This window comes from Rhipicephalus microplus, chromosome X (assembly GCF_043290135.1).
Source record: "Rhipicephalus microplus isolate Deutch F79 chromosome X, USDA_Rmic, whole genome shotgun sequence".
NCBI classification, from domain to species: Eukaryota; Metazoa; Arthropoda; class Arachnida; order Ixodida; family Ixodidae; genus Rhipicephalus; species Rhipicephalus microplus.
The window spans coordinates 58,910,078-58,930,332 of NC_134710.1; the positions used below are offsets into that span (position 1 = coordinate 58,910,078).

At 43.7% G+C, this 20,255-nt stretch overlaps 1 long non-coding RNA gene across 3 annotated transcripts in view; it reads right to left on the minus strand.

Moving 5' to 3' along the window:
* LOC119176075 (uncharacterized) overlaps positions 1 to 20,255 on the minus strand; it is a 116,365-nt gene that overhangs the window by 45,698 nt on the left and 50,412 nt on the right. For 2 of the 3 annotated variants that reach the window (XR_005110411.2, XR_012886772.1), the window contains one exon: positions 237 to 359. This is a non-coding gene — a long non-coding RNA (uncharacterized LOC119176075). Of the gene's footprint in view, positions 1 to 236; positions 360 to 3,831; positions 3,977 to 20,255 lie in introns of all 3 variants that reach the window. The other variant, XR_005110410.2, reaches the window with a different exon arrangement.

The window sequence follows — 20,255 nt, forward strand, 5'->3', positions numbered from 1 at the left end:
TTTTTTCGTCCACAGAGAAGCCTTACTAAGGCACACGTTACGTCTCAATGCGCACACCTAATCTATGCTCATTTTTATTTTTATTTTTCTGATGATGATAGTGTCGCCAAAGTATCGATGACAGCCACACTTCTCACAATGAAGAACAGTGTAAGTATTGGAAGATACACTAATATGTTCTTGGAGCTTTGTTGAAGGAATGCGTGGCAGAATACAGTAAAAATCACAATACGTACATCGTTATAATGGCCGTCTTGCTGAAGAGAAATTTTCAGAAAAATGTGGTGGTGAACCTAGCCATCGAAATATTGGTCCACAGTAGAGCTGGTCACGTGAAGCTCGTTCGCCGAAAGCCTGGGCTGCGAATCAAACATGCATAAAACTATCGCATTTGTAATGTGGTTCATCATCCGGCTAAAGTACCGTTCTGAATGTTTTTTTTTTTCTACAGTGAGTAGTGGGAAGAAGGGCTTGACTAGATAATGCATATAACTGCTCCTGCAAGGAAAACGAGTATATAAGTAGCCGAAAATTCTAATAATTCTCGCTGCCCCACAAGCGTGAATCGGACACCAACAGTATGACGTTGTACTTATAAGCTTCCAGGCATATTCGCTTTTTTTTTTCGGAACTACTGAATTTTGAGCGCCACATCCTACGTGCACGTCTGCTTTGCTTCCACAACATTTAACTGTGAAACGCTTCTCCAAGCACGCTTGCAATATTCGTTTCAAATCAGGGGAAATTCGGAGGAATGTTTTTGTCTGCAACAAGGTTTGAAAGAGCGTTGCTATCTGTGTTGTAGGTTTGTTCATAGCTAATAATGTGTTTGTTTCAAACTGATAATACACAGCCGTGGCCACGTCTACGTAGAGCACGCGAGCAGCCTGTTTCCGCTCTGCGGGCTGAAACCCTGAGGTAGTTTAAGACTCTGAAGAGGTGTATCAGGAGCATGCACGGCTTAGTTGTCAGACTGAGCACGTCAGAACCTAATACTGCCCCAAGGTATCGCCCCGCAGAGCGAAAACCGGCTGTTCGCGTGCTCTACGTAGACGTGGCCGCGGCTGTACTTTACTGTTTGTTGATTTTAACACGTTCTCAATTCAATGGCATAGTAGGTAGTACTAACACTTTAGCAATTGCCTGTAAGATCGTCTGACACCTTCTCATCAGTTGAAACACATGAAACAACGCTATATCTACGCATCTATAAGCAACTACCAATATTTTATAAACTGCGTTACATTTTTCATTCACACACCCTATACGCACTGTTTATATCAGTTTTATACATTCACGCGTTACATATGACATTAGTAAATACGGACTCGCATACCCCACCACTTTATGGCCAATCATCACAGCACAGAACACAGCGCTTCGAGCTATTCTCTTCCTAAAACGTACAGATTCGATTACATTTAAATGCCCAATATTCTTAGTGTGAAACGCTGCATTGATTACCATTTTTTTGTGTTGCTGTATAAAATCTCGCACAGTATTGTAGTGCATCCTTCTGTGAAAAATAATTACCAAAACAACCCATACCCGATACAACCAACTATCTCCAGTACTTTAAGCATTCCGAAATCTCGCATGAAATGTGGATTGTTTACAATCGCACGTGCCACATCACATTTTTGGAAAAGCTACCCATAGACTTACAGAATGCCAGTCATTTACCTGCTATAAAATTAACCTACATTATTTCATTCTCTCATCAAATGATTGAATAGAATGTCTCATACTACCGCAATTATACTCCCTTCTTGCGCGCTCTAGTGTTTGTATAACATGATATGACATAAGGGCCCCTTCATAACTCCTCTGCGAGTTATGGGGCCCAGCCTTTATAACAAAACTGATGTATATATCTATTAATGAATGAATGAACGAATAAATGAATGAATTATTGAATGAATAAACGAATGAATGAATGAATCAATCAATCAATGAATGAATAAAAATGCCTAGAGATAGATGGCCATGCTGCCACGTACTGAGGCTTGAGATTCGCGTAAGTTCACTGCTACGCAGTTTTTTATAGTCAATGGAATGCCACCATTGAGATACAATTTTTTTTATGTCACTTATATGTTACATATAGACGCCGCTTTTCAAAGAGTCGTGAGCATTCTTTTTACTAATGTTTGGTGGAATGGTGGAATTAATGTTTGCAATCATCATTATCTACGTCACATATCTACGCGGCCTCGATATGACATGTTAACCATGTTGTTGTCAGCATGAATCTTATAACATGTCTTGTGTATTTGTTTCGCGTGCGCCGTACTCTCGTTGATTATCTGTAATGATTTTTTTTATTCTAGTGTGCTGTATGTTGAATATAAACTACGCGACGGCACAGGACACAAGAAAGCGGCACATTTCAGGTCCCCGTCTTTCATCATGTCCCTTTACGCTGTATATTCACAAATGTATTTTAAGGGCTCTTCAAGTTCTCAGTGGTGCGAATATTTCATGTGTTGTTTGTTACCAGTATTCTCTGCAAACATCGATGAAATTAACTCATTTCATTAGGTCAACGTTGATGCCAAATAAATTTTATGGCAGTTCCTCTAGCGAATGGGGTTTTATTCTGATCGTTCGGAGAAAAGAATTTCGCAAGTGATTGTGTTCATGTACACAACTGATGAATTTCATAAAGTCTCCACAAAACGACCATTCAACATTCTACAAGATCTGCACGTACCTCTTCAACACACCAAGTGACTAAATGTGTGCGGAAACTGTACTCATTACGTGCTTTAGCATGAACACTGGCCACTTAAGTTTTCGTACGAAGCACTGTACGTCATGTATGACGTGAGCACCGCACATCACTTTCGTTTTTAGCCATGTGTACTTTTTAAAGGGGTATTAATACTATAAATAAAGGGGTATTAAACTAACTTAAGTACCTCGGAATTCCTTCAAAATTCCAATTTCGTTCATTTGCAGAACAATCGCAACTACTAGTGCAGAAAAAAAAACGAACCTTTTTTTGCGTTCTGATACCTCGAGGCTTGCAAGGAAGAGTGAAGAATCATTTCAGGGTATTTTTAAGTGTGTGAGCCATTTCAAGAAATGTAATGTGTTCTCAAAATTTGCCAGACCGAGTGTCTCGCTCATCGGGAATGTAAATCAGCTTTTTTTACTAATTGAGCTTTAACTGGACATGAGTGATTGCGGTCGAAATTTGGGATGTTGATGGCGATAAGGTGCGGGCGCCTCAGGTGGGGCATCGCCAATTGTATTTCTTCCCTTTGTTGTCTCTCTCTTACCTCGCCTCCTCTCACGGCAAGAGTGGTCTTCTTGCTATTGTAGGTGCATAAGTTAAAAACAGCTGAAGGTATGGTCCTTCTTTAGGTGCCCATTCAATTATAAGTTCATAGTGATCACCATAACGTGTAGTTAATTAAATGTTGTACCACTTTTTGCAGACTTATTAACAACTTAATAGGGACCAACGCATCACGGCTGCCACAAAGAACAAAGAGGAGGTGTCCATGCCCCGGGTTCCATTTTACAGGGGCATACTCGAGCAGCATAGGTGACGAAGCTGACTGGATCACCAAGAAATTTCATCGTTTTCTGCCCGAGCAAGCAGGTGCCTGTGAATGTTCTAATAGCACGAAATCACCTGCTTCTGCACAAGTTGCAAGTATTCGATCTTCAGGCAATGGCGAATAGAAGAATTTCAACGTTGAAAACACCATATTGTACTGAAAAAAAAAGACTGTCAAAGGTAGCAATATTTGGTTAATGTAGTTTCTGCGTTTATGTATCATCATTCAAAGGTACTAGTAAGCGTCTCGAGGGCTCACTTACCGGTACCAGCTTGTAAAAGAGGTATTTTTATTTGCAGATAATGTTAGCGGGCTTGAAGGCTTTATGACCGTCGATTTTTCAATCGGTTATAGGTGTATGTCAGTAATGCACTCTCGCTCGGAGCCCACTAGGACCCTGTGTTTTACTGATAACAAAAAAGAAGAGTTTGATGAAAATTTTCGCGATTGCGTGCTTTGAAAGGCGTTTAGACGAAGTCTCGTAAGAGTGAGGATGTACTTGGTGCAGACAAGAGCTCGTAAGAGCGCGTGATTTGTATAAGTTAACAGTCAATATTTCGGTAACATATCCAAGGGTGAAGCATGTTTGGGGAAAAGATGTGAAAAAAATATTCTGCTTTGTTTTTATTCTATTTCAGAAGAACAAAGGAATGAATTTGCCTTGAGTGTCATCCGGGGATTCTCTATTCAGATGCGTTAAGCTGGCTGAACTACAGAACGTCGTCAGTGTTGAAGATCCTGGGACCGTGGCTACAACTGCGGCTGTCAGAAAGAGCTATTCCCGTGCACTTGAAGCTTTTCGAGTTCATCGACCTGAATGACGAGCTGCATGCTCTTGTGTGTGCGCATCGTTCAATCTCATCTTCTTCGCCTCTTTCTCTGCCACTTTCTTTTAGTGCATGTTTCGCTACATTACTTTTTTTCCTGTTCTCTCTCCAGATATCCTTCATATAAAATTTTATTAACAACTACTCACTGATAATGTGCAAGTCATCCTTGTATACAAACATGTTACAATTGCACCACAAAACGCGGCTAATCCGAAGGCGTTTTGTCCTGCCATTAGCCGCATTTTGTGATCGATTCACAATAAAAGTTTCCACTATCGTGTCCTTGAAAGTCAACCTTTGCTAATGTCTGCCACTATCAAAGCCGTTTGGGAGTCCGTTAGTGTCCAGCACTGCAAGCACTCTTTGGACGCACTGCCCTCGGAGCAGCATACTGTATGCAAACAATAAAGATCATGAAAGAGCAGATAAAGACAAGAAAATAACACAAAGGAAGACAGCGGATTAACACAAGATAAGCACTAGGGGGAAAATGGCGAATGAGTGCTCCGCGGTTGTTCGTACAGCTTTTACTCGGAATGGAACATATTGTTTTAAAAGTGTGGAGCATTTTAAGGGCCCGGCCAGCCGTCAATTCACTGTCTGAGGATATGTTTTTTTCATGCCTCACAATGAAGAATGTCTCATGTCGCATAATCACGCAGTGGGCAACACAGGCCTTAAACAAAACTAACAAAGCTCAAAACCAGTGCGAAATAAATAAAATTAGTAATATAAACTGGAGAAATAACCTTTATGATGACAATAATTGACCTAAAATCACGACAAACGATTCTGAAAGATCTAACTTATACGCCAGCAACGCAAGAGGGGGTGCCACCACCTCGACAAGTGCGCGGTTGCTAGATTGCTAGTGTTGTGGCCCCTCGGTCTCCAACCTAGCCCCCGTCCGAATAGGCTACCCCATTCGCACTCCCATTTCTTGATAATAAAGTTTATTCCCTCTCTTTGCCAAAGCGGGGGCAAGTATGCGGTTTCCAAGGGAAAGGTTGGGTTGCCCGTCTACGCACTTCCTCAGGTTTCACGGATTGTGCAGCTGAATTATGGGCAGAATTTAGAAGCGAACCGAGACACACACTAAAACGAAATTAGCGCAGCATACAGCACGATTAAGCTGAATTAAGATGATGTTAGCATTTTACTAGAATCTTGGAAGAATGCTAACATCATCTTAATCCACAAGAAAGGGAATGACAAGGACCTGAAGAATTACAGGCTGATAAGCTGGCTCTCCGTCGTACTACAAGCTATTGACAAAGGTAATTTCCAACAGAAATAAGACGTCAATAAAATTCAATCAACCGAAGTAACAAGTAGGATTTAGAACAGGCTACTCAACAATCGACCACATTCATACTATCGATCAGATGATAGAGAAATGCTCATAATACACCCCAACCACTACAGATAGCCTTCATATATTACGAGGAGGTATTTTATTCAGTTCGAATATCGGCAGTCACGCAGACACTGTGGAATCAGGGTGTCGATGAAACATATTGTTACGTATTGTTACGTAAGCAGACAAATCTGCTTCGTGTGCTCCCGGATCGGCCATATCTCCCGCCACTGCTGTAGCGGCTGGAATTCATCGCCTCGACCATATACTGACCATCGCTACGAACGCTCAGCTCGTCCTCTGTCGCCACACGCCGAATCGTCGTATGCTGACCCTGCCGCTCCTCTCCGGTTCATCACTAGCCGTTCGCCCTCTCCGCAGCGCCGTCAGTCCCGTTCGCCTACATCTCGGTGACCCCCGTCACCACCCTACCCAGGGCGTTCTTCGGGAAGCTAACCAATGCAGCCCCGGGAGGTGAGACTGCGTTGACGACTCTGACTGCAAAACCTCTGTTGACCCTCACCCATAAACGAAACCTAATCGAAGTTTTTGTTGATTATGTGTCCGTTAAAGCCCTCATTGACACTGGAGCTCAGATGTCGGTCATGCGCGCCGACTTTCAAAGCCGTCTTCGAAAAGTGCTAACGCCCACCTGTCCTACGAGTAGCCAACGGCAGCGCGTCATGGGAATGTGTACCGCCAGTATCGCCGACCACTCAACGTTAGTTCTCTGCTTGCCGAGTGCCCTCTCGAGGTGATCCTCGGAATGGACTTTTTCACTTTACTTATGTGATTCGTAAGAGAGAAAAGAAGATAAAAGTGAGCTCCGTAACTGTCTGCATCACAGTGCGACACCTCAACAATAGATCACGAGAAAGGGGGTAAGGAGGGATTAAAAGGATAGGATTAAAGGTATAGAGATAGAGAGGAGGAAGGAGAGAGCGTGGCGCAGGGACAGCGACTCCCAGAAGCAAGGAGAAGATAGGAAAGATGGACATGATTGCAAGAGTCCGAGGAGGGGGCACTACTCAGCGAGAGCTCTTGTCGGCGGCAGGAGATGGCGCAGGGCGAGCCAGTCAACCAGAGCTGCGCTGTTGTCAGAGATCCCGGGGGCACAACCGATCGGCACGAAACCCAGAGAGCGAGCTCCACCGCAAACTCGCTCTCTGGATTTCGTGCCGACTGGTTGTGCCCCCGCGATATCCGACGACTGCGCAGCTCGTTCTGCGCTCATTGACTGTTCAACCGGGATTATGAGGCTTGAGTTGCCCCAGTGCTGTGCCGACGCCAGCGCAGATGTCCAGCCTCGACTTCGCTCCTCTGACTTTGTTCGGCTGCAACCTGGCGCGGCGACTTATGTCCCCATGTCACCTTGCCCCCCACTTCAGGATGATACTGACGTCGTCTCTCCACTGTACACCGTCCTACTATAGAATGTCAAATAGCTCTCCCTAGCTCCGTCATTACGCTAAACAACAGCCACGCTTGGCTTCGTCTCCTGAACATTGGGTCGCCACCACAAGCTCTTCCCGAGGGCGTATCTCTTGCTGTGTTGTCCCTTTGGACGACTCCGTGGTATGCGAGCTATATAAGCCATGAATAACCATCAGCGTTTGCTCAACCTTCGGCTCCGACGATGCCATCTAATGAGACGTTCAACAAAATAGTAGCTGCTGACCTACAACCTTCTTACGCTGACGCCCTCCGTCGCGTTTTGATGACTTACGAAGACATATTTGATTTCGACAACCGCCCGCTAGGTTAAACCCATGCTGTTACTCATCCGATCCACACTGGAGACGCTCCGCCCATCCATAGGCGTCCCTATCGTGTGTTGGTGGCAGAACGTCACGTTATACAAACAGAGGTCGAGAAAATGCTGTCCAAGGATCTTATCGAGCCCTCCTCCAGCCCATGGGCGTCCGCTGTCGTTTTAGTAAAAAAGAAGGACAATACTTGGAGATTATGCATTGATTATCGTCATCTGAACAAGATCACGAAAAAGGACGTTTACCCGCTTCCGCGTATTGATGACGCACTAGACTGCTTACACGGTGCCAGTTATTTCTCATCAACCGATTTACGTTCTAGCTACTGGCATATTGCAGTCTATAACAGAGATCGCGAGAAAACGGCGTTTGTCACTCCAGATGGTCTCTACCGATTCAAAGTGATGCCTTTCGGACTACGTGATGCCCCGGCCACCTTCGAACGCATGATGGACTCTCTTCTACGTGGTTTTAAATGGTCCATATGCTTGTGTTATCTCGACGACGTTATTGTTTTTTCACCGACGTTCGACAGCCACCTCCACCGGCTCTCGGCCATCCTTGACGTCTTCTGACGAGCAGGCCTACAGCTGAATTCTGCGAAATGTCATTTTGGCCGTCGTCAGTTACGCGTCCTCGGTCACCTGGTGGACACTACTGGCATACAGCCTGAACCCAACAAAGTTCGTGCAGTCCACGAGTTTCCAACTCCTCGTACCCCTTCTGGTGTCCAAAGTTTTCTGGGGCTGTGTTCCTATTTCAGACAATTTATTGAGAACTTCGCCGAAATCGCTAGTCCTCTCACCGATATTCTTAAAAAGGACAGTCCTTTCATGGGGACCTGAGCAAGCTCAGACATTTTCCACGCTTACGAGTCGACTTGCGAATCCGCCAGTTCTGGGTCATTTTGACCCATCTGCACATGCGGAAGTTCGTACGGATGCAAGTGGTCATAGTATTGATGCTATTTTGTCCCAGCGACAAGGAGAGCTCAATCGTGTAATCGCTTATGCTAGCCGCCTTCTTTTAGCCTCAGAGCACCCATAGCATAGCATAAGTTTCGCCCATATTTGTCTGGACGGCATTTCACTGTGCTAACAGACTATCATGCCTTATGTTGTCTCTCCTCACTTAAAAATCCTACGGGATGCCTCGAACGCTGGGCTTTACGCCTTCAAGAATACACCTTTTCTGTGTCCTACCAGTGTAGTCTGGACGGCTACACAAGGACGCCGACTGCCTCTCCCGCTATCTCGTCTAACCACCTGACACCACCGAAACTGATTCAGATACCTGTGTTTTGTCGCTTAGCGATTTCGTACACATGACCGACGAGCAGCGCCATGAGCCATATTTGCGATCCCTTATACAACACCTCACTTCAACACCACGGGACGGCTCCCTGCGTATGTTTGTTCTGCATGGCGGTACTTTATATCGAGGCAATATGACACCACATGGTGCTGAACTGCATCTCGTTGTTCCTCAGCAATTTCAACCAACTATCCTCTCGCAATTACACGATCCTCCCACCGCTGGCCATTTGGGTGTTTACCGAACTTACGATCGTGTGCACAGACGTTTCTTCTGGCCTGGCTTATACCACTCGGTTCGGCGCTACGTCACTTCCTGCGAACTCTGCCAACGCCGCAAAAAGCCTTCTCTCTCTCCTGCTTATACCTTCAGCCCATACCTATCCCCAGCGAACCCTCCTTTCGTGTTGGCCTGGGCATCCTTGGTCCTTTCCCAACGTCGTATGCGGGTAACAAGTGGGTGGCCGCAGCGACTGATTATATACGACACGTTATGCCATTACGCGAGCCCTTCCTATACCAGCTGTGCAACCGATGTCGCTGACTTTCTTCTCCATCAAGTCATCTTACGCCATGGTGCCCGCCGTCAGCTACTAACTGATCGATGTCGATGTTTTCTTTCGAAAGTTGTCGATGGCCTTCTCCGCTCTTGTGCACCGTCTCACAAGTTCAGCACCGCTTACCATCCGCAAACAAACGCACTTACTGAGCGCTTGAACCATACACTCACGAACATGTTATCCATGTACGCGTCTGAGGACCACCTGGATTGGGACTGCACGTTACCATTCGTGACGTTTGCCTACAATTCGTCGCGTCACGACATTACAGGCTTTTCTCCGTTTTACCTATTGTATGGCCGTGACCTGCTCTTGCCTCTCGACTCACTACTTCCGCAAACTCAGCCACACACTGCGCTCACGATGACATCGTTCGCGCGGCTACGGCACGTCGCGTTGCCCGTGATTGACTTCTGGCATCTCAGACCAACCAAAAGTGCCATTACGACAGTCACCACCGCGACATGAGTTTCAACCCTGGCTCCTTGGTCTTGCTCTGGCTGTCTTCGCGTCGCGTTGGCTTGAGTGAAAAACTCCTGCCACGCTACGTCGGGCCTTACCGCGTTCTTCGCCGAGTTACCGAAGTCACATACGAGATCTCGCCGCTAACCCCCAAGCCTTCGTCCACCTCACCAGCTACTGAGACTGTGCATGTTTCTCGACTCAAGCCCTACGTCACGTTCACCGATCCGATGCACCGAGACGGTGCTTTTTCCGCCGAGAGTTAATGTTACGTAAGTGTTGGTGCCAGTAGGACGCTTCTAGCCATAGAGGTGGAAGTGTCTCGGGCTCAGAACCGATTGTGTCGCACTTGCCTTAGGGCGTCTGCAACTCCAACTGCAACTCTAGGCGTTTCAATGTGTAAACATCCTGGAAGAAATCTGTAGAGGATCAACTGCCGCCATAGTGCTCCATAAATAAAGTGACAGAACACCAATAAATAAAGGTGTAATATAAGGGGATACCATCTTCCCAATGCCATTCACCACGTGCTTACAGGAGGTTTTCAGAGGCCTAGATTGGGAAGAGTTAGAGATAAGAGTTAATGGAGAGTGCCTTAGTAAATAACCTGTGCTTCGCCAATGACATTGCACTGCTGAGTAACTACGGGGACGCATTACTCAATTAGACAAGGAGAGCAGAAATGTAGGTCTTAAAATTATTTTGCAGAAAACGGAAGTAATGTACAACAACCTCAGAAGAGAACAGTGCACTTGAACAGGGCTGTGTCTACCTAGTACAGGTAGTAACCCTAAACGCAGCCTAACCATAAGATTAAAGTAACTATAAAAATAAAAATGGGATTGATTGCATTCGACTAGCATTCTCGAATCATGAATGGTAATCTACCTGTATCCCTCAAGAGGAAGGTATATAACAGCTGCATCTTGCCGGCACTCTCCTACGGATCAGAAATCTGGAGGCTTACAAAGAGGGTTCAACTTAAGTTCAGGATGACGCAGTGCGTGATGGAAAGTAAAATGATAGGGGCAACCTTGAGAGACAAGAAGAGAACAGAGAGAGTCAGCGAAAAAACGGAGTTAAGGCCATCATATAGTTGAAATCAAGAAGAAGAAATGGACATGGACCGAGCACGTAGGGCTTAGGCAAGATAACCACTGGTCATTAAGGGTAACTAACTGGATTCCCAGAGAAGGGAAGCGGGTTAGGGGGAGAGAGAAAGTTAGGTGGGCAGATGTGATTAGGAAGTTTGCGGGTATAAAGTGGCAGCAGCAAGCACTGGAACACGTTGACTGGTGCAACATGGGAAAAGCCTTTGTACTGCAGTGGGCGTAGTTAGGATGATGATTATGATGGTGATGATGATGACAGCACTGTATTTATAACTGCATCAAGACCCACATAGTCCAAGGTTTGACGAAAACTCGTTAGGCGAGGGGTGTTTATTGGAAAAAATAAAACAGGCACTCACTTTGTCCGAAGAAAAACAAACATATATTAACGCTTTGGGGCCGCTACGGGTCCCTTGTTCACAATCGGGTCCCATGTTCACAATTGTGAGCAAGGGACCCGCAGCGGCCCCAGAACGTCAAATATGGTTTTTTTTTTCGTACATGGCGAGTGCCTTTTTTATTTCTTTCAAATACCCACAAAAGAAGCACAATAGCGCTACATTAGGTGCTATAGATTTAGAAATTTAGGTGAAAATCAAAAGAAAACGCACACACAAGAGAGACGATGCGTAAACAGGACTGTAGCGCTCGTCATGTTTGCGTTTCAACTTTCCTGTACATATGTGTATGTTTTTTACTTGACGTCACCACAACTACAGCTGCGTGACGTCACTAGAATTTGCAGGGTATCTGAATTTCACGCTAGTGCCGATGTAACTGAGCGCGCTATGCAAATATTTACTGTGGTATTGCAAAACAACAAATCTGCATTTTCTGAGCTTTACATTTGGTCAGAGCCGTCTCTGTACAAAGATTTGTATGCAGTATATGTTGTTTCCACAGACCCCCCCCCCCCTTGCATACATACAGCATCGTGAAAACTCTAAGCTAAGTGTAATATAGTTCATACATGTATTGCTGTTAAAATTCTGTTTACGTGTCTTGTGGTGTCCTGCCTAAGTTATTTGTTACTGCGCATAGTTAGAGCAGTAATCAGATCAAGATGACGAAGAAATACACAGCAAAAAAATTTCTAAACAGCCTTTAATATAGACTATATAGTTCAATGCAGATTTGTTATACTAATTTATAACGGCTTTCGCGCGCACACATTTTTACGACTCTAACTTACTTCACAAGATATTGCCATTTGACTGCACACTTAATGGAAAACAAAAATAGTCTCCGGCGGTCTAATGTTGTCGAATTCTCACAACATTTAGCGCATAGCTGACTTTGGGCATTTTGTGCATAGAAGAGATAGAACATTGTAGCAAAATTTTTGGAGGCGTATATGGCTGAAATATTGTAGTAATATCCGTGAGCTACGGCAAACCTACGCAGACGCTTAATATCTAAACAAAATTTGGTATTGAAGCAAGAAACGGTACACTCTGAAGAATGTTTCTAAATGAAAGCATTTTTTTCGCGTACTGCAGGCACTTTCGGCGTCTATCTATCTATCTATCTATCTATCTATCTATCTATCTATCTATCTATCTATCTATCTATCTATCTATCTATCTATCTATCTATCTATCTATCTATCTATCTATCTATCTATCTATCTATCTATCTATCTATCTATCTATCTATCTATCTATCTATCTAGACGCATACGTCTGGGTGCTCTCGTGATCGAACGCATCGCCAGACGCGTGTGACGCGTATTGAGTTGAGTTGAATGAACTTTGTTTGTCCAATGATTGTTGCTGTGCCCGGGGCTAGGCTGTTAGGAACACATCGTTCAAGGAACATTTTCCGAGGTCCTCGGCGACGGCCCTGGCCGGCTGGACGGCCCACACCTGGTCCACAGGTATGCGGGTATGTGCCACATATAACTAACAGTTTATGTATACCCAGGAACGGCACACCAATTAGTAACATTAACGTGAGAGCGTTAAGAAAAAAGCTGACATCGGCATCGTTGACCCGACGAATGCAAAAGGGCCTCAGCAGAAATCGAACGCCAGCATTGTGCGTGGCAATCAAGTATTCTACGCAGATCCACGCCAGGCCTCGACACTGCTATGGGAAAATACACTATTCAGGCGTAATGTTGGTGAAACGTCAATTGTAGTTGGAATGCTGGCTATTCAATTTTATAAATACTACATACGTTTATAAAACACGTTTCTTCCGCATGTTTCGCATAACGTCGATTTCCACGATACTTGGGATCTGCCCAACTTTTTTGAGAAACGGCATTCGGAGATCGTTCTGCGAAATTCGGAAGGCTCCCAAGTTATCAGAATTTTTTTTCTCATAAATATTCTGCAAATTCGCTATTTTCAGTCCACTAAATTACCACAATCGTTTTTCCAGAACATTTAAAATGGTCTCCGTAATTTCTGGGACTTTTCGCGTGTAATAACCTACTTAGGTGTGCGGTAACGGCCCTTGCACGTCGTTGTTCTTGTGTACTGGTGCATTAATTTGGTTTAGTTTGTGTTTCGCGCGCTGCGAAGTGGGTCTCGGGAGCTACGTCAAGAGAAGCGCGTTGTTTGCAATATTCTCCGCCAGGTGTCAAGACAATCTCAACTGCTCAACAGAAAAGCATCTGCTATCGCAATTAGTTCAGTCAATCAGTAATTGTTAATTTTCTGACATGTAAGCGGTCATTATTGAACGTAAGCTTATGTTCCGATGTCACATGCATCCAGTAAAACTGTGAACTTGAATCATAAGCATTGATTTTGTAACAGTTTTATTTTTAAAACAAATTTTCGGAATATTCAGAAACGTGGCAGTAAGTGGTCGAACGGGAGTGCTTGGAACAGAATCAAGAGTGTCACTGGTTGCTCGTGCCATCTAAAAAAGTAGAACACCGTGCTGATTACGTGTAATTGCTATGCTTTGACAGACAAGCTGGTGCGATGTTATGTAGTTTTTTTATGTCTGGAATCTTCACTAATCCATTTATATGTGAAAAGAGGTAGTTGGTACTATATAAAAACGCCGACATGTCATTATAATCAATACATAATGATGAGGCAAGTTATAGGTGACAAAGAACTACAAGAGAGTGGGAAGTGAGCTTTCTAGGGCGCGTACTGCATTCATGAGACGCACGAACTGGCGATGGCAAGGTAAGGTGCAATAAAACAAAAAAAAAAGTTTCATTTAATCTGGTTCTGCTGTCAAACTACAGTTGTCAGTGCATTTCAAATGCCTCGAGTGAAGTATGCAACTGTCAGCTGTTTTGCAGTGTATTTTCTGTTGCGGTGAGCTATATTATTTTAAGTTATTTATGGTTATGTTATGTTGTGTTATTTTATGTAGTGCATGAATGTAGTGCATGTTACATCATGCATTAACAGCCAAGTATTTGCGCCTCGATGATGAGATCATGTGCGAAAATGACAAGAGCCTTACTGCCTTATGGTTTTTAAAGAAACATCTGTATTTTCTAAAAAAATACGTTGTAGAGATCTCCTAAGCAGTACCCATCCAAGTGGATTTGACACATTCTTTTACCACTTCTACCGTGCAATGCGTGTACATCACTACGTCGACTTGTTCACTATGCCTTTAGGGACTACTTGTGTAGTAATAGATGGTCTTGTAAAGTAGGACTGAGAACCCGTAGTCAGTTGAGAACTTCAGATCAACGTATTGGGTACCATGGAATGCAAAATGCAATCTAGGAAGGCAGCGAGTTAGATTGAGAGACAGAATTAAAGGAGTATACTGAGACGAATTTTAAATATCTGAGAATTGTTGCTTTTAATAATAAAAACACTGGTGCTGGGAACCCTAACAGTATTTCGGTGTCTGGGAATTTATCGAATGCATTTTAATACCGCTGCCTTAAAAATGTACTTGGGTTTGAGCGGATGGCTCCTCAGTGACGTGTCATTACAGTGTGACGTCAAGGGGTGACATCAACTCGACCCACGACGTATTAGCAGCAGATGCTCGGGATGTACGTAAACAGTGATCGGTGAACTGTCGTTCGGTGACCCTGATTTCTGCAATTTCTGCTGCATTCAAGAGGCACAGTTCACGAACTCAGAGGAACTCCATTAACTCATCGAGTTAATGTCCGTTGTGGCGAGCCTGGCGTGCAGATGCTCAGTCGCTGGAACTTTAAAATCAAAGTAAAATAAGTTATGCATGTTTTCAGACTCCGGTGTGTGGAGAGCGTTTAGTACTGCATATTACAAAAAAAAAACATGAAAAATGTTCTTCTTGCTGTCTCAAAAAGCTTGTTAGTACTCTTTTACAAAGTTCGAAGGGATAAAATGAAATCAGCTCACGCAAGCTAACGTAGACCAGCGGTAAAGGCCTTAGTCGTGCAGTGGGTGTAATGTAGCGTGAAAATGACTAAAAGAAGTAAAAAAAACAGTAATAGGTAGAACTTCTTTCCGACTAGAGGTACCACGTATAAAGAGCAACTTTATAGCTATTGTTCCCTTTTTAACGCAGTGGTGCTTTTGGGACGTTAAACCCCGCATGTAATTTTTTAACGCAGCTGCTGAATCGGCGCACGAACACGGTGCAGAAGAATCTATCCCATTTTCAAAGAATGATGCTACCATGAAAATATGACAGATTGCTAATGAAGACGTAAAATACTTGTGGAATACAGCAAGTTTACGGCACACGCGACTGCATATGCTGGACCATTCTCGTCGACTTCGGTCTCCGTGCGGACTCTCTCTATTTGAGACAACGGTGCTCTGCGACTGTGACTTGGTGTCGCTTTCACCAAATTTTCTGCCTACCGAATCGGCATGGAATACAGTGCTGCTTGCAATCATTGGAGCAGCATTAAATGATAGATCACCTTCGGGGTCACTGCACTGGCTACAGCGCGCACAGACTGCCACTAGATGCTGCGTTAAACCGACATGATGACAGACCCTTATCAGTACAGTCAGTGTTCGAATGTCGTCACGATCCGTCTTCGCACAGAAAATCAGTCGAGGCCATATTGAACTTTTTGCGCGGTTGTGGGCTACTGAATAGACTATAGCTACCCCACTCATTTTTTTTTTCGTGCTTCTACTTTTCGCTTTTCTTCTCATCCTTATTTGCCCTTTCCTCTTAGTGCAGGGAAGCAAACCGCATGCTATAATTTCTGGTTGACCTCTCTTCCTTTCTTTCAATTTATTCTTTCTCTTAACAAGAAAGTCCAGCCTATGTATTGCCTGTAATTAACCTGACGAACAGTCAAAACGCCACAGTGCTTTTCAATTTTTAATGAAATTCGCCTCCCAATTGAAACCGAATAAGCTAGTTCAGTTGCTATCACTTTCTGCTACTGAACACAAGGACTTGAATTCGCCTCATGTGGACATATTCGCGTGGAGTTAAAATCCAAAAATAATGACGTAAGCTTTACCTTGGGTGTTCGCTGGAAACCCATTGTGGGCTAAGTTATCCCAGAGACTCACCGCCCAGCTACGGCATCTCTCACACGATGTGAAAACTAGCCTGCCATGATGAAGCTGGTTTAAATTAATCGCAATATTTTTACGGAGGTAAAACTATTTTACACAGCAGCTAACCGCTGCGCGGCTGTTGTAGCGTATCCGTGCTTTGCGAAATGACAAATCACCGGCGTGAAGCTGCCGCACGTCTTACGCGAAACACCAGGTTTTCCATGCTAGTAGAAAGGCATGCTAGCGCGCTTTTTTTTTTTTTTGTTCAGTGTGATTAGCGCTTCGCTGAAGTTCTTTGGCCAGTGTTACGACGACGCGCAATGCGACGCACGCCATCAAGGCGCTGATACGCTGCAGAAACGTCGCCACCAACTCATCAGCAAGAGCTTCGCGCCATCTCGTGGGCTATAAGTAAATTTCTGCCGCGCTGACACAGCTCAGACAACACAATAGCGTGACCTTGGCTGAGCTTGAAGGTTAAATTCAAGGAACGAGGTTTTTACCTGGAATAGTAGAGTTATCGCTCTCAAAAAGCAGTCTTCGCGAAGATTATAGCCTATACATTGGCTCGTTTGGTCTATGCCAATGCACTGATATCTCGCACACTCGTGCATTCACTTAGCAGATCTACCGAGGAGTGAGGATATCCCAGTGTTGCCAAACAAAGCCAACCGTTGATCTCAAGATTGACCCCGACCCCCTAAAATACCTCTGATTGCAAGAAAAATCTCTGGATTGACTTTACAATATCGTCATTGAGGGTATTTCCCATTTAACAAAAATATGAAGATAGTTCACTCGCTGCCCCAAATTTTCTCAATCTTGCTGAAGAAGCAAGAAAGATATCAACAACCACTGAAGTTATTTTCTCGATATTTTCGGTGGAGTAATTGCACATAAAGGGCTTGCAGATGGTGCGAATTGCTAGGACAAAGAAATTTCGCATGTTCCATACGTCCGCTAATATAATCGTTCGTGTCAAGTGCAAGTCTGTAGCGTCTTTATTGTGCTAGAGATGCATGGCGCTCATCTCTAATTTTACATATTTGCAATCAGCGTTACATGATTGGCTTTTGGCGTAGAAGTGCCCATTTCACTGGCTAATGAGCATCGATACTGGTGCAATAGTTTTGTCCCTATTTTTGCTGTTATGAAAATGGTGCAATAGAAAGGCTGAAAACGGATGAACTAGCAGTGTTCTTCTACTTGTCCAGTAGTAGTTAGACGGGTAGACATCACATGATGAAGGCACACGGCGAGCATAAATTTGGCACGTTTATCTGCACATTGCAAGACAAGGTTTCTCTTTGTTTCACAAAGTAGCTTTCACTCACGGCGCTTTCGATGATGTGCGCGTGCATGCGAGACAGTTACGAAGACAAGGCTTTGTTTCGCCGCCATATTATACATAGTAATGGGACCGTGGGTCTTCCCGTCCCAGTTCAGAAAGGACACGAAAGTGCTGCTGCGTTTTCTCACGGACACCGTTTTGATTGGTCGGTTGTGATGTCAAACGGGGAACTGTTAGGTTGGCTAAAAGAGTAACTTTTCTCAACTTTTCTGCCTTTCTTCTATTCTTATCTATCTCGCCTTCACGCGGCCCAGCAGAACACCAAATTTCTTTTGAATGCAAACCAGCCAATAGCGAAAATTGTTACATTTTATGGCCTTTCAAGTTCAAGAAGCGTGGTTACTCAGTAACGCTTGTCATCAGGCCTCACAATGTCGCAATTCGCATCTCTGTGATAGCCTAAAGCGAAATGCATGCTACCCATCCAAGAGATATTTAGGGATTCGCCTAACCTGTGTGTCACTGTCGAAGAGGTTTTACTACTAGGATGAACACCAGATCTTCATAAACCGGTCGACAGGTTTTGCTCATGCGCCCGATATACCTTCAATATTCATTGCTTCGTGCCTACGCTCGCGTTAATTGAAGGGATACTACGAATGTTCATGTATGTACATATGGTTATTACAGTTGTCAAACTCCACTAAATATTCAATATAGCATTTTCAAAAACGCTGTGCCCTTTAGAGAGCCGGACATCACAAAAAACTCATCTTTGCGCTTGAGCTTGTTCCAAAGAATGCAGTTCAATTCATTTATTCTAATTATAACCGCACCTCCCGCCTAACTTAAATGAAGGATAACTCAAGCCTCCCATCCCTAGCATGTCGTCGAATGATGGCATGCTTAACTTCGTGTCGTGAGTTCTATGAAACATACGTCTCATCAAAATCATTTCATTTCTCAGCAGCATTACGTATCACAGCATATCGACCATCGCTAGAAAGTCAGACTTGAAACAGGAAATGCTGACACCTTCAGTCGTTTCTTTATCCACAAAACATCCTGGCAATAATATCACCTCCCAATGACTTGGTCCCCATCGATGATACCAGACGTTTATCAAGACTGTAGCTAATATACCATGTCCAGAACTTAATATCATGTTGCCTTGTTTCTTCGTACTTAACAGCCCTCTGCTCCAAGTATTACCTAACTAGTCTGTATATATAGGTGTTAGAAATATATTGTTTTACTACCCTACAGTATTGTTTTTTTGCTGTATGGTATTACTAACCAATCGCTGTACGTTGTAAGTGGACATTTTCGCACACATGTTTTCATATATATATAAGTACATTATTTGCGTCTGTTCTCGGATCCTGCAAAAAGTGTTGGTCATGTATTTGTGCTAGTTTATTTTCTTAGTTTTTTGTGTTTAGTAAAATGTTCACCCCCCTTATGTTATATAAGTAATGCACCTCAGGAACGCTTAAGGGTGAAATAAATGATGAATGATGATGATGATCATTTCCCACTTACTCAATCCCCTCTTTAATGCCTCCTTCCCCCCAGTGCATTGAAGGTACATTAAATAAAATGGCAATAAATAAATAAAGCTTGAAGGTTGTTCTTAGAACGTAGCAGTTATTCACTGTTTTGGGCATAGATATAGCGAAATCCGTTAGGGTCAACACTAATGTCTCCAGAAGAAAGTTAGTACTGTGGCGAAGCTGTCGTACAGCTTTACCAACCAACGCCAGAGACACTGATGTGTGACCTTTGAATGACATTCATACCTAGTTAGTACACCTACACTCATGCGATGCCTCTACCCAAGCTTTGATTATGTTTTGCATCGTTTAAATGTCGTGCACGCTCAAACCAAGAGATTATTCGATGCGCCCCTGGTTGTTTTTTGCTTTTTAAAGATGGCTTCACTGTAATTTCACTCAGTATCGTGGCGAAGCTGTCGTGCACAACGAAATTAAGTAGATGTAGTTACTGAGACGACATCGTTCCCTCCGTGACGACAATTAACTTACTGGTGACCACAAAAGTTTTGTTGTCTCGCAAACCAGCTTCTTATTTTTGATTACGATAACGTCATGGAAAATTATCATTTCAATAATCTCGTGAAGAGCCTGTCACCACTTCACATTGGATTGGAGTCCGCCACGTCGCGATGAAAACAATTCCGCTATTTGACGCATGCGGCTCGTAATTGAAAAAAAAAATAAAAATAAAATTTATAATGGTAGAGTAGTACGTTCTTGCTAAAAAGCAGAAGCAAAAAAAAAAAAAAACTCCGCGAGATAGGGATGTAAGTGCTATCGACCTCCCGCAAAGGGTGCGCTTTTCTTCCTTTTCTGGATCTATATTTGAAAAGAATATGTAATTGGGATATACAAATTAATTAAAAGTATAAAAAAGGGTTTATCAAGGTTGTTCTAAATATCATGCCACTTTGCTGGCTATTTTTGTCAATGAGGTAACGATATCTACTAACACGTAACGTTAATTTCCCGTAACAAAATGACTGCAG